Raw genomic sequence first — 15,326 nt, 5'->3', positions numbered from 1 at the left:
ATCCCACCAGTGACCTATCCTGAAATCCCAAACCTGATTCTGAAATCTTACAGTCAGTGTTTCAGCCCTAACCTTAACTGAACCCAAGGGCCACGAAGGTTCAGGGGTCTGAGGTCACAGGCTCAGTTAGGAGCACGTCCAGGACTCAAACTCAGGATGGAAACCACCACACGATTTGCTGAAGGAGCACTGAGTCAAGGGATCAGGAAAAAACTCACATCATCCCAGGCTCAGACGCTTTCTAATTCCTACGCCCACTTGTGTCTTCGCACCAAACCTTGTTCCAGAACAGTCCCTCAGGGAGCCTGGAAGTTGCCCATAGAGCTGTGGTTGTCAGCGAAACTCCAGTTGGTTCCGCCTTCCTTCAATCCTTCAGTTCTGCTGCTTGTGGCCTTGGGAGGGTTATTTAGCCTCTCCAAGGCTCAGCGTACTCAACAGAACCGTGGGGTTAGTAATTGTACTTGCCTCTCGGAGTTTTATGAGGATGACATGAAATAATACAATCAAATTCATTAGCAAGGCTGTGCGGCCTAAGGAGGTGCTGATACTTGCTAAGCCTGATCCTTCTTTGTTGGCCCGGCAGACCTGCTTCAGGCAGCAAGGAGGCCTGAGAGGAGCAACTTCCCACCCGTGTGATTCTGCCCCAGAATCCATAGCGGTGCCTCTACAACGGGCCAGCCGGCCACCACGCTCATTTTAGCTCTGCCTAATGCTATCGATCCACTAGATGAAACCTCATTCTTAGGGGAACCCTGCCCACCCCTCATGCCTCCAGGACCACGCCTGACAAATATAGAAGAAATTACAGGCAGCCGATTTCAGGCTGCGTGTGTACACTTTGTCCGAGCCAAGCCCCAAACCCTAGTTCTGCTGCTGCATCAAAAGACCATCTCTCCTCCAGGCTCCAGGCCCAGAGTAAGCAGCAATTTGGGAGGCAGCCCCCTCGTATTTTTAGCCTTAAAAACCCCAAAGCCAACATACCAGCGCTCACCCAAGCGTCTCTCGCAAGCTGTTGTTTGATTTGGGTTGAGAAAATGACAGACTGAGTTCTGCACCAAGAACAGAAAAAAAAAAAGAGGGGAAAAAGGGAGTTTTATTTTCCCTCCCCTGCCAACCTCCATCCCCCTCAACTCCTCCCTTAGGCCTGGGTGGACCCTGCCTGGGTAATCGTCCCCTGCTATATTTAAAAACCACAGATGTGTTGGTGGAGACTTAATTTCGGAATTGCAGGCGGCGTCTCCTGAGGACAAGGGGAAAGCCGGTGCTGCGCGCCCGCCTGGCCGCCCTCCCCGCCCGTCGCCCGGAGCCCCGGACTCCGCGGAATCCAGGTCAGGACGCGCCGCCGTCTCGGGACTGCCGGCGGCCGGGAGGAGCCGGGCGCCGGGCTCCGGCGATTGGGTGGGTGGCCGCGGGCGAGGGCTCCCGCCCGCATGGGGCCCCCGGGGCCCGGGGGGCCGCGAGGCGCAGGTCCACTTCCCCGCGGCTGCTCGGGACGCTATCTGAAAATCCCCCCTCGGCGCGCGAGGATAAATATGCGCGGCTTGTCATTCGGCGCGGCTCCCTGGCTCCCAGCTGATAGGGTGACGTTCGGTTGGGAGGCTTGGAGATTGGCTTTTTGATTTGGCTTCTTGCTGCGGCTTAATGGGCAAAGCTCGCGGCTCGCCCAGAAACCAGCCCCTCCGCGCGTCCCCTCCGCGCGGCGAGGCCGACACGTCCCCCGCGGTGACGGCGTGCCAGGCGGAGAGCCGGCGCGCGCCCAGCCCCGGGAAAGCCCCGGCGACGCGGCCGCGAGCCGGGGTCCCTCCGAGCCGCCAGGGCGCGCCGGGCCGCCCGCCTTCCTGCCCCTCCTGGCAGGGATCCCCCCGCTGCCGGCGGCTGGGACTCCGGGCCTCCCCGGGCTCACTCCCGAGCCCGCGCCCCGGCCCCGGCTCCTCCCGGGGTCCGCGGGAGGGTCTCCCCGCTCCTCCCTAGGCCCCCTGCCCTGGCCGCAGCCCGCGCTCCCCCCTGAAGGCTGCGAGCCCACGAGCCCCGCTGGCGGCGGCGGCGGCCGACTGACATGCCCCGGACGCGGCTGCGGCCGGCGGGCAGCCCGCGGGGGCGATGAGCCGCTGCGGCCGCTGAGCAGCCGGGCGGCGGGGCTTCGCGCACCTTCCTCTCCCCCTTCACTTGGCCACTCCGCTCGGGAGACCGGGAGGAAACGGTGAGTAATGGGGTGAGCCTCCCGCCCTTCCCCCGCAGCGGGCGGCCGAGGCTGGGGGCTTGGGATGCCCCCCGGAGGGTTCCCGCTTGTGAATGCTGGTGTTAATTAAGTTATTTCTCAAGATCATTCAGACGAGCTGCCTTCCTGTGGGTTTAGTGCCTCAAGAGGTGGGGGGAGGGTGCCTCGGAAAGTGAACGTTTTGTCTGCGGAGCTGGGGGGTGGGCATGGTGGCAGAGTGTCTGGGGGGATCGCGGGGGAGGGGGGGCAGAACGAGACGCCGGGGCGTGTGTGTGCGCTCGGGCGGCGGGTGCGCACCGGGGAGACTGAACGCTGCGGCGCGGGCCGGCTGCATGTGTGCCTGTGTGCTGGCGGTGCCGGGCCGTGCGGTGCTCCCGGGGCTGTGAGTGCCCGCCGGGGTCGGGGGCTAGGAGCGGAGCGCTTTACCCCGAGGCGCGCGCCCGCGTGCACACACGCACGCGCGCGCCCAACCCCGGGACTCCGCCGCCGCGGGTCGGGAACTGCAGCCCCGGCGCACCGGCCCGCCGCGGCCAAGGGGGCGGGGAGAGGGAGGGTTTCTCCAGTCCAGGGCCCTCCGGACCCCGGGGGTCTGGGCGGGCCGCGGCCAGGTGGAGAGAAGGGAGATGTGTAACTACCCACCCCCGCCACCCTCCCCAACACACACACACGCGCGCGCACACACACACACACACACACACACACACGCATATACACACGCACACATACACACACGCACGCACGCGCCCAGAGGCTAAAGCTGCTCTGCAGACCCCGCCTGACCTGCCCCGAGGACCCGAGCCGCTGGGGAGAAGAAGAAAGCGATATGCTTCGGGGGAAAAGCAGTTTTTCGTCTTTATTCATTGAGGTTTATTTTTAACCGCGGAGGGAGTGGAGGGGGGCTGGTTAAATAGAACAAATGCCTTTAATGCAGTGCCATAAATTTACCCGCCTGCTGCCCGCCTCTCTCCCTCCCTCCGTCTCTCACTCACTCACTCGCTCATCGTTTCTGGCGACTAAAAAACCCTGACCGTTTGTTTGCTGGTTCAGTCTCCTGGGCAGAGGGTTGAAATTGGGGCAGGTTCTCAGAAAGGCAGGCTGCAGCCGGCCGCGAGGCTCGGAGCTCCCGGGTGGTCGAGAAACAGCCCGAGCGGAGGGAGTTGTGAGTACGTGCTGGGCTCGCAGCCGGCCTACTGGTGGGGCACCGAAAGGGAAGCCTCCGGGCCTCTGGCGACCTGGTGACTTGCAGCCGCCTGTGATTAATCTTCCACAGCTGTTGGGCCCCATCCACTTGAGCTGAGCTCTTGTTTACCTCGATTTTCAAATATAGCTGCTGCGCCGCTCTCTTCCTGAAATAGGGGATCCGTGCACTCTATAGGGGCGCTGGCCTCCTGCTGGCCCTTCTTTTTAGCGGGCTCGCAAGTTTGAAAGGAACCTGCCTTTTCATGCCTTGCAGCTCCTCACCTGGGGACGGTTGCGCCCAGAGCTTAGGGTGACGTGCTGTGGGCTGACCACCCCAGCTTCACATTGCCACCTACAATTCCTCTCCGCAGTCTCCACACACGCGTCCACTCCCTGGCCCCTTTCTTTAAATAAAATAATGCATATTGGGTTGAGAAGAAACGATGGAGGCTACAGAACTGAACTCGAAGTCGTTCTTGAACTTAATGGAGATGGAAAGGCTATTCATGCAGTTTCTGTACTTGGAATGCTTTGTTGTTCTTCCAACACCCCTAAACTCCAACTCCATTCTTGTCTAATGTACTCCTATTCTCCCTCCAGCTCTTAGGTCATTGGTTACTTTCTCAAGGACGCCTTCCATACCATCTCTGATGGGCCAGAACCTCTATACACTCATAACCCGAACCTATTATTTTTGAAATAGTTTAAAGATGCACATTCAATTTACTTATGTGATTGAGTAATGCTAGTCACACCTCTAGACAGTAACCTGGAGGAAGGGAGAGAACATAGCTGTCGTTTATTCACATTGTATCCACAGGGCCTAGCACTGTGCCTGGCATAGAGTAGCCAGTCCGTAAATGCTGAATGAAGAATGAACTCGAAGGGCCAAGTTAGCCCTCCTCTGTGTTCCTGCCCCTCTGATTTCCACTTTGCCATCTCTTGTACTGCCTTCTGTGGCCTCCTGGTCAGAGAAGAGAGAACAGGGTTATCAAACTGACCCTGTAAAAACCGTTTCCTTCCTTGAGGCTCCTTCCTAGGCTGGAACCCTGAAGCTGAGGGAGAACGCTCTTGCCGCATCCCTGCCCGGTCCCTGTGCCAGACAGCCCCTTATACAGTCTCTGGGCATAGTTGCCGGGATCGTCCATGGGTAGTGGTGGGGGTCATTGTGCCTTGGCCTGCATGGTCCAGGCACGGCTCACAATCTGGATTTGGGGGAATGTGTCCCGCATCTTGGCTTCTCTTTAAGCTACCAAGGTCGGGTAAGAAGAGTGGGTAACCCCGTTTTCATTCAGCCTGGTTGTTTTGCCTAGAGGATCAAATATTTGGTGAGGCTCAGCCATATATTGGACTCTAAAAGAAAAAGCATTCATTTATTCATTCAGTCAGCTATTTATTCAATAATATTCAACAACAGCCTCTCTGCCAGGCATTTGCTAGGAACAGAGGCAAATAAAATAGAGTGGTCCTTTTCGTCATAAACATACATTCATTCCAGCAGGGACAATCAACCAGTGATTCCTTTCAGTGGAGGGTAAATCCCAGGTACAGTGGACGCATGTAGGGAGATCACCTCTCTACAGGGGCTTTAGGAAGACGTCTAGGGACAGTGAATCCCAGAAAGAGAGGATGGGTAGGGTTTGGCTTTGGTGAAAGCAGGGCAGGGCTGGGAGAAAGTGTTAGGATGGAAGGAATCCACATGCAAAGTTCTAACACGGGTAAGGCCAATGACTGAAGATGGAGGGTACAATTCCAGGAGTGAAGTTTGGAGGACTCTAGGGGCTTGTACTCCGTGCTAAGGATTTTCACTGTTGCCAGTGGGGGCTTAGGAAGGTTGTTTGTACTGAAGTGCATTTGAGAAGGTATGTTGAGACTGGAATATAGGGAGAGAGACAGAGATGGGGAGCTGGGAGGCTGTGGGGGAAGCCCAGGGCATCCTCTAGGTGGCCTGTGAGGGAGGGGTATGGGTTCCTCTTTCTGTTTTAGCATACAAACCAGAGCTGCTCTTCTGGGAGGATATTCCACCATTTTCTTTAAAGAGATTGGCTTGTGTTTGGTTGTCTGTGTTTCGAATGGGCACTAGTTTAGAGTGCTACTAGACAGGGTGCCTCAGGGAAAAGGAAAAGTGTCTCCAGCAGGTGTAAGACACACCTCCTGGCCGACTGAGCTGCAGAGCAAGGTGAACCCCAAAGAGCCGAAGTCCCTGAGGCCTGGGGAAGCTCTCAAGAAGGAGCCTGGAAGGGTAAGAGTGGATTTAGATCCGTATCTGGATCCATAGACACTATTGAGCAAGACATTTAGGTAGGAAGAACCACATGTGTTTGTATGTAAGTGTGTAGTTTTTGATAATATGGAGAGTGAATAAAGGCTAATTCTAGAATCAAGTGTATTTGGATATGGTGTACAGAATCCCGGCTATGAAGGCAACAGCTCTATTTCATCCTGGATGAAATTTACTGCTTTGATACTTGGAATGACCAATAGTGCTTTCCTGGTTGTACAGCAGGAGCACTGGGTCATGTGGCGTCTGGATCCGGAAGTGGGACTGGAAACTGTAATCTTGCCCTGGCTTCCCCGTGGTAATTTCCTAAGCACTTGAGAGGAGAGGACCTCAGGGTCATGCACCGCTATGCTCGTCCTAGAGAATGAAGCCAAACAGCGTGAACTTGGTCAGCATTCTTCCTTTGCACCCTGACCTCCCCACTTTGTTCTTCGTGCTTCCCTGGCCCTGGCCTCAGAGTAAAAAAAATCTCCCTTCCCCTCCTGCACAGGGCCCAGGGGCCAGCCCTGCTCTGCCTCCGTCAGCCCGCCTCGTGTGCTTTCTCCTCCAGCCCCAGATCCCCTCCCTCCACCGTAAGCACGTAAGCACGCTCAGCAGGCGGTGGCCTAAAAGAATGCCCCTTGTCCAACTCCTACCCCTTCATGCTTCCCTTTCATGCAGCTTTCACCAAACTCTTGAACTTTGAGAGTTACCAGCTGTCTCCGTTTGGTCACCACTCATTCGTTTAGCCCCATGCTTTCCCACTGTTCTCCACCTTCTGCCCAACTATCACCCACCAAAGACTTCTCATTCCCCTGAATGGAATAACTGGTTTCTGATCTGTCCCCCACCGCCAGGTGAGATTGCCTATTAGCTCCCGAAGACTTTCCCCTCTTGGCTCCCACCACACTGGGCTCTCCAGGACCCGTAGCTCTCTAGGCCGTCCCCCTTCCACCTCCTCTCCAGGAGTCTCCCCTCCCTCCCACTGTCCCCTTCTCCACTGCCCCTCGGCCGTCTCCCTCGTGGTTTGTGCTGTGACCGCGACTCCTCTGTCACTGTCGCTCTCCACGCCCAGTGTCTTGTTTCCAACGCCTTGCACAAGATCTCCGACAAGATGTCACCTCCGCTCCTCAAACTGAGTGTCTACTAAACTGACATCGTCTTTGTCCTTGGGAGCTTCTTTTGTTGACTTCCCACTTTCTGTTGATGGCATCAGCCCACTTCCAGTCACCCTGGCTCAAAATCCCCAAGTTCCTCTTTGTCTCCTCTGCCTTATCTCTGAATATTGCTAATGCCCACTGAGTCCCTCCCCACCTTCTCTGTCCCTGCCCCTAGCACCTGAGTATATTCGATAACCTCCTACAAAATCGTACCGATAACAGTAATAGTTGTTCTAGCAGCCAACGTCTGTGCCTTTACCACCTGTGAGCTCCTCGGTTGCAAAGTGCTTTACATTGATTTTCCCATTCAGTCCTTACCATACCCCTACCAAGCATTGCTAGGATTGTCATACTCTATAAATTAGCTTTCTAACATCTTCCAGCTTTAACCTCCTGGTCCTTCAACTCTTTTTAAGATTGTTGCAAGATCCCCCCCCCCCCAAAACACCCTTCTGGGCCTGTTGCTTTCCTACACAGAAACCCAGAAGGGCCTCCCATGGTGGGCAGCCGCCCACCTGCCTGCCCTCGGAGCCCTCCGCGGCCTGGCTCACCACGGCGTGTTGAGGTTCCTGTCTTCCAGGTCTTGTGTGGGCACCTCAGTGAACTCGTCCTTTCCTCTTCTGTGCCTTTGCTCACGGTTTACCTTTCACCGAGAACTCTGCCTGTTCTTCAGTGTTCAGTTCAAATGCCTCTTCCTGACGGGAGCTGCAGTGGAGAGCCGTCCCTTCCTCTGAATTTTGATAACATGGTATCTGTTTTTCATGAGGCCCTCGGACTTACTGAAATGCAGTTTTTGCATGTGGCTTGCCACCCCTCTTGGACCAAGTGCTTTTTCTCTCTCCCACCATCTCTGCGATGCCTGCAACACAGTGGGTTATCAGTGAAAAATGAAGGAGGGGATAAACGAATAACCTACCTCACTTTTGAGGTGGGTGGAACAAGGTCAAGAAAGGGGCTCTGTACCATTTATCATAAAAGAGGCCAGCGGTGGAGTCAAAAATCAAACTAGGAGCAGGCAATGTGGTATAACAGAAGAAGCACTGAACTGTAGAAGTTTGTGTTTTAGTTCTTATCTGACGATTGCAGGCAAGACCCACTTCTGCTCTGTGGGCCTTGAATACCTTATCCATCAGAAAGGGTGCTGTTGGGTGCGTTGACTTTTAAGCTACCCCCCTGGCCTGACAATTCTGTATTCTGTGAGTCTCGTTCCACACCCCATAGACCGCGTCCTCCTGAGACTACTTTTAGTGCCAACAGTATCTTTCATTTCAGAACCTTCCAGCTGCAAGTCGAAGCCCCCGCTGTGCCTGTCATCACACTGGGTTTCTAGAGAGCAGCATGACCAGCCAACTCAACTCTCTGGATGTGTGGCCTACATGGTGCCCCCTGCCGGTTGAGTGCCCTGATGGCCCTAGGCTGGCACTCCTCCCTGGAGTCTCCCGCCACCACACCGCAGGGCATTCACAGAATGACGAGTAGTGCTCTCGACCCCAAATGCTCCAGCCCAGCCGGGCTGGGCTCAGCTCAGCTCCTGCGCTCCCCACCCCCTTTTCCATCCGGGATGGCTACATTTAGAGCCACGCAGACTCTGTTGAGCGTCTGTGCGGGACTCCTCTTTCCAGAGGCTCTGCCCACCCCCTGCCACACCAGCGTTCTCTCTCCCCGGTGAGACTGGAAGAAGCATGTTGAGTCTGTGCCTTCCAGCCCCTCAGGAGGAACTAATGGGGGAGTCATCTCCTAGGGGAATCATTAGAGGCGCGAGGAGAGCACACAGCTACCCCCAGTCCTCCGAGTCTGCCCCTGGCACCCTCTTGTCGCAGGAGGGCCCAGAGTGCCCTAGAGCTGACTGTGCAAGAAAGCCCCCAGTCGTGGTTCAGCAAGATGACTTGGACTGCTTGCCAGAGCCCCTTTGTTCTCCATTCAGGCAATGATATGATTTAATTCCACATTTCAACATTGGAAAATTAAGAGAAATTAAGTGGCATTAAAATAAATCAGGCTCCTGGAGAATGAGCCGAGGGAAAGGTACATACAGGCAGCTCATCGCCCGCCTCGCCTTGACGGGTAGGCAGCCGGGCAGAGGGATGGCAGCCCGCTCTCTGGGGGTAACCCCGAGAGATCAAGCCCAGGTGGCTTTCTCTGGGGAACAGAGAGGGGCAGGAGCAATCCCCCCTCAGGCCGCCCTGAGCTTCTCACTCCCTTGACCCAGCCCTGGCAGGGGACGTGCTCTCTTGGTCGGTTCTGAAATGCCACTCCTTCAGGCTTGGAAGGACCAAGGTTTGGTTCTGGCTCCATTAGTAATTGGCAGAGAGATCTTGGCACTGAACTGAGCCGCACGGTTTCTTCAGCCGTAGGAGCACCCTCACAAAGGATCACGGGAGGCCAGGTGAGGGAGGGTGGGGGCCTCTGTGAAAGGTTCGCAGGTAGTGCTGCTTAGGATTTGTTGAATGAACGATGCGCTCTAAATGTTGCTCGTTATTATGCCCCACGCTGTGGGTTAAGGTGCAGTGAGGGGGCCATGGCGCAGAGAAGGAATCCTGTTTAGAAACAGCCTCGGGGCGCCTGGGTGGCGCAGTCGTTAAGCGTCTGCCTTCGGCTCAGGGCGTGATCCAGGCGTTCTGGGATCGAGTCCCACATCAGGCTCCTCCGCTGGGAGCCTGCTTCTTCCTCTCCCACTCCCCCTGCTTGTGTTCCCTCTCTCGCTGGCTGTCTCTATCTCTGTCAAATAAATAAATAAAATCTTAAAAAAAAAAAAAAAAGAAACAGCCTCAAGGCTGCTGTCCAAACACTGAATGCTCTTGTTCTTTGGAGGAAGGAAACAGACTGCTCTCTGAGGTCCGTGGCTTTAACCATTTACCACTCTACCTGCCGGCTTCCCGGGAAGTTTGAAGTCCCCCTCACCCGTGCCTCTTTCCCATATTACTTAATCCTGCAGAGGCCACACAGATCCACTCAGCAAACATGACACTCGCTCTGCCAGGCACCAGTCAAGGCCCTGCAAATACTCCGAGCAGGAAGGTAAACCAGAAGGACAGGTTTCCAGCTACGGCGGGGTTTATAGTCTATGATAAACCAGTAGACAGACAGACGGAAACAATGACGATTTCAGTAAGTGATATGTGCTGTAAAGACAGTGAACAGCAGTGGGCCAGAGCGCTGGCAGGGAGGCTGGGATCACCTTCAGAGAAGACAAGGAGGAAAGCCTCCAAGAAGCTGGCCTCTGAGACCTGAATGAAATGAGAGAGTGACTCTGGGGATCTTTAGGGTAAGGGGGGGTCCAAGCAGAGAGAACAGTAAATGCAAAGGTCCTAGGGCAGGTGCGTGCTTGGTGTGTTCTAGAAACTTCAGGGAACGCCACCTTAGCTAGAGTGGGGTATGCAGGCAGCAAAACAGAGTGGGGGGAGTGAAGGGCAGGAAGTTAGAAGCTGAAGTCAGGAAGGGGGTGAGGAGTTGTGCAGGGAGAGGAGGTTGCCAGGGATGGCGGGGTCCGATTTAGATTTTTAAAAAAGACATTTTTGGCTGTGTTGTGGAACGTAGACTACAAGAGAAGGGGCAAGATTGGCAACTATTGCAGGAGTCCAGGCGAGAGATAGAATATTGAATCTCCCGTAGCTTGAACAGACTGTGACACCTAATTGCCACTCGATACATTTGAGAACACTTCCGGGCAGAAGTGAAACCTACAACCATGATGGGCACCTAGGAAGTGCTGGACAAATACTTTTTTCATGAATCAAGGAGCAGAATCGGGCTTTCTTGTAGTCACTCTAGGATTTGAGTTCCTCTCAGTATTTTGGATCTTTTGAAAATACTTTTAATCGTTCTAGCTAGCAGTATTTCAGAGCGACAGTGTGTTCATGAGTTCATTTTCTTTTCTGTGAAGCTGCATGCTGCTTTGAGACAGACATGAGAAATCCAAGTCCACCGCCTCTGTGATGCTCTCAGCCTGTGCACATAAATCCCCAGACCCTTTGCTCACGTCAAGATACGGATCTGGTGTGCTTTCCTGTGCACGGGTCCACGGCAGGGACCCGACCTGCTTCATCACCATATCTCCAGAGCTTATCACAGTCTGCACGATTGAATTAACAGATAGCTATCAGGTTGACTAGCGTGGGGAGCACTCTGGTGTTCTGGTTGAATTCTAGAGCCTTCCTGCTCTCTTTCCAGAGAGCCCAGAACCCTCGCTGGCCTCACTTGTTACGGGACGTCCTTAAAGCGAAACATGTATCCAAGTTCAGTGGGTTTTGTGTGGATTCCTTGCCTGTGGGCCTGGAGGTCCCTGACGCAGGAGCAACTCCGCAGGGCCAGTGGCAGAGCCAACGCCTCTGATGCGGTTTGGTCCTGACTGTGCCTCTTTATTCTTCTTTCACCATCGTCCCCTGTTTTCAGTTGGTCTCCGTTGATGCTACTTCTGAAAGAGCTCACAAATCCACATCTTCCACCGCAGGCCCACTCTCACTGTGTCTGTCCCGGTCCCGGTCCCCGTGCACTCAGATGCCGGGAGAGCCAACAGACCCGTCTTCCTGCTTCCCAGTCTTGCCCTGCTCTCCTTCACCCACCTGGCTTCCCGATGGTCGTCCCGCGAGGTCTCCTACCCAAAGGAAAAAACATCAGTCTTGCCCCTCCCGTGATTGAAACACTGCCAGGGGCTCCCGGTGGCCCCCAGGATAAGGCTCTAAGTCCTTGGCTGGGTGTCCGAGGCCTTTCACGAACTTTTCCTCTCTTACCTCCGCAGCTTCTGCCCAGTGCCCTCTCCTTCAGCCACGCTGCTCCCCCTTCTCGAAGCAGACCCTGCTCATTCAGGCTGCCATGCTCGGGAGCCTAGGCTTTCTGTTATTTGTCTGAGATGCCCTGACTTCCACCCGGTGAACTCCTGTTCATTCTTCAGATCCTGCATGGCCTGGTTCGCGAAGCCGGCCCTGACGATTGCAGACAGCGCGCGGCCTGCCTTCCTCTCTGCTCTCTTGGCACGTCACGCACGCTTCCACGTCTAGTACTTGTTTTGTTGTAATTATTTGGTTTTCTGTCACTGTTCTCCAGTGAAGTGGGTGCTCCTCAAAGGGGATTATTTTTCGTTCATACTACTCAAACTTGAAAAACCTTGCTCACAGCATCCCTGACAGATGGGATGCTCCATTTGAACACTGCCAAGCGTGGGAGAAATCACTGGATATTATGCCTTCTATTTTTGCCCATTTATTCAATGTATCTATTCATTCAGTAAATATATACTGAGTAACTACTATATGCCAGGCACTGAGATAGACACTGGGGCTACAGAAATACCAAGCAGATACAAATTCCTACCCTCTAGGAACTTTTAATTTTTTTTTTTTGAGTGTGCACAAAAAATGAAGTGGGTACAAATCAGAGTAACTTCCTCACCATAATTCTGTGAAAGTCAATGTGTGACGCATAGACTGGGTTTCATTCAAATGCGTGTATGCACGAATGAATGAACACATGAACGAACAGACTCAGAGACTGAAAGGAAAAGTGTGGACAAGTCAACTTAAGCTCTCGTCGCTGGAAGGGAAAATAACTAGAAACCTGTCCTGCTGCAAATGGACGAGTAGCGTCATTTTCCTATGGAAATAAGGGAACTCTGGATCTTCTCTATTTCCTCAGTAAAGCTATAAACCAAGCAGACAGCAGGTTTAGGGAGAGACAAAGGGGAATCTGCTTGTATGGGGAGGCATATCCTTGGCAAGGTATGAAAGCGAGAGTCCGGGAGTGTGGGCTATTTGTCCTGTACGTAGAAAGACTTTTCGGTACCCATTGTGAGTCAGCTCACTACACACCGAGACTTCTTCTCCTGGCCAAAGAAAGTCTCTAACGGTTGGCATTCCTGAGACGCCAGTGTCATAGTCAGGCTGCAGCCCTTCTCTTCTCTCACAGGATTTTCAACCTTGACTGTACCTTAAAATCAGGTAAGGAACTTTTAATTAAGAAACCTAGATATTGGGGCACACTCCCAGAGAGTCCAAACAGATCTGGACCAGGATCCAGGCGTCGGTGTTTTTGAGAGCTCCAGAGTTAGTCGCGTGCACACGGCCTCCAGCATGTGGTCCTAGCTCCGGTCCAGCCTCCAGCTTGGGGGATGACAGACGCAGCCTTAGCTCCAGTGGGAGGAGCACAGCGTCAGTGGGCAGAGCTTCTCTGCCTATCTCTCTGGCCCACTCTCATTGTTGGTGTCTCCCTAGATCTGTCAGGGGCTGGCAGAGGCCCCAAATCCTCTGACTTCCACAGAGTCTGGTAAACCGTAGAGTCAGAGAATCAACGAGCCTTGGAGTTCATAGAATTTTAGAGGCAGGGAGGATATCAGAGGTCAGGTCGAACCTCTTAGCCCTATCAAGAGAGTTCCACTAGTGTGACCTCTTGTCCTAAAAAAATAAAAGATAAAAAAATAAAGCTGCCCAATACTGAGTTGAGATCCCCCAGGGAGTTTCCAGAAGTGTAGAAGACGGACACGTGAACATGTAAGACCAGGTCAGTGTCAAGTGCTTCCGTGGTGGTCAGAGTGTTCGAGGAACGCAGGGGAGCGACAGGCGTTTTGGAGGTGGAGGAAGAGGGCATTGTCAGGGCAGGCTTTCCAAAGGAGGTGGAGCTTTCTGAGGCCCTAGGTTCTTGACAAAAGGGCTCCAGATTCCTACCCTCCTCTTCCACCCTCCCTTTCATCCCTTGAGGTTGGGAAAGCAGACTTTGGCAGTTGACATACCAAATTTCATAGCCCAGCTGTGCTCCTTCTCATCTGGTAGCCTTTGGGTGGTTATTAATCTTTGAGCCCGAGTCCCCTCATTTCTAACACAGATAATAATACTTGTCTCACTGTGGGTGCTTAGCTATTAAATAGCAGCCATAAAAGTGCTTAATGCAATGCTGGCCATACAGTAGGTACTTGATGCATAGATACGATTATTGTTTTTGCTGTCATTTTAAAAATGGTTTATATAAGGCGCGAGGAGACGAAGGCTGCTGCCCCCCTGCACTGCCCAGGGGGCTCCCTCTGCTGGTGTGGTAGTGCCCAGGAGAACGTCAGCAGGGTTCCATGAGGTTATGTTGCGGTTTGGAAGTCATTAAGAATTTGAGGGACTTCTAGGGAAGGCGAATATGACGATCTCGTGAGGCCGGAGAAGCAAGAACGGTAAAATGCCACATCACGCACTACTGCAAGATTCTCTATGTTACAAGGCCAGGCTGCACTGCAGCCGCAGCCCACATGGTCAGCAGCAACGGCGCAGGGACCAGCCCGAGAGCCGAGAGCAGCACCAGAAAAAGAGAGGACTCCCCGTGACATCATTGTCCTCAGTGATCCCTGTAATTCCTTATTTGTCTCTATCCCTTATCAGAAGAGAAACTCTGTAAGGCTGAGGATGTGGCGTAGCTCGTTCGAGGCCCTACTCCCAACCCCCAGCACAGCGCTTGGCCCGGGATGGGCATTCAAAGAGCAGTTGTTTGAAAAATGGATTGGATCCAATGTGCATTTGGCAAGTCCAGAAGCTAGAATCTCCTTGACTTTTTCTTGAGCCCCGTTTTCCTACCGTCCTCCCTTAACCTACCGTCTTCTGCTCAGAGGGCTCCGTGGGAGTCTGAGTTCCGTGCCTATTTCTCACGCTGCTGCGGGCCAAGCGCACTTGCATGTGTCCCTTCAGTTCCTTGTCTTTGGAGACAGGCCTGCTTGCAGTCAGAGCATCTCTGTCTCAAAGGACCCAGGGAGAGCATCCAACCTGACGTGAGTTTTCTGGACGAGGAAGCTAATCCCCTGAGAGGTTCACGGACTCTTTAAATTCTTACAGCTCGTGAAACAAGTTCTTACATCCTGCTTTCAAATTTGGGGCTCCCTCACCGCCCTAGGCTGCCTTTGAGTACGGAGAGCCGCCAAGCTGGTGGTGAGAGTGGCACACCCAGACCGGGGCTCACGCCGTCCTTCCTGGGCCCGTGCTCAAAGGGGGCCCCAAGCTCACAGACCAAGCCAGGGGCTGACGCCAGGTGCCCCACAGTCGTGCTGCCAGTACTCAGATGCTTCCCTTTCTCCGTACTCACTGCGATTTCAGGCAAATTACTCAATCTTTATGAGCTCAAATGAGCTTATCTGCAAAACAGAGCATGATGATAAAGCATCTCCGTCATTCACTATCAAGATGCAAGGAGATAATCACTCATAAAATCCAGCATCGTTATGTTTTCTTCCTTGGACCCAAGTTCCTGTTGTGACAGTCAAACCACCTAAGCGGCCGAGGGCACATCTTTCCTACTCTAAGAGTGCGAGGGGTGTCGCTCCTGCGAGTCTGGGGAGCACTGCTACAGAGAGAGGACTCCGCACCGACTCTCGACTCTCGTCCCTCTAGGGAAGCGCGGGAGAAGAGGCAGTGCTCTCGCCCTCCACGGACATGTGGCATCCAGTGCAGCCTGGCTGCGCCGAAAACTTGAACATAGATTGGCCGTGACGCCTGTGCAGGGGCCCAGATTTAGAAGCAGAGCAGGACGACGCTCCCCAGGCTGGTAA

The 15,326-nt window shown here is 54.0% G+C and overlaps 1 protein-coding gene across 1 annotated transcript in view; it reads left to right on the top strand.

Moving 5' to 3' along the window:
* Nucleotides 1-1,353: 1,353 nt before the first annotated feature.
* The window catches only part of SLC8A3 (solute carrier family 8 member A3), a 138,511-nt gene continuing 124,538 nt past the window's right edge, over nt 1,354-15,326 (top strand). The window contains 1 exon segment of the mRNA XM_045807929.2: nt 1,354-2,200. The gene's annotated coding sequence lies outside the window, so the exon portion shown is untranslated.

Source organism: Ursus americanus, chromosome 26 (genome assembly GCF_024610735.1).
Source record: "Ursus americanus isolate L20-20 chromosome 26, mUrsAme1.1.p, whole genome shotgun sequence".
Taxonomy (NCBI): domain Eukaryota; kingdom Metazoa; phylum Chordata; class Mammalia; order Carnivora; family Ursidae; genus Ursus; species Ursus americanus.
Note: the sequence above shows the minus strand (reverse complement) of the source record. Positions and strands in the feature narration are given on the sequence as shown.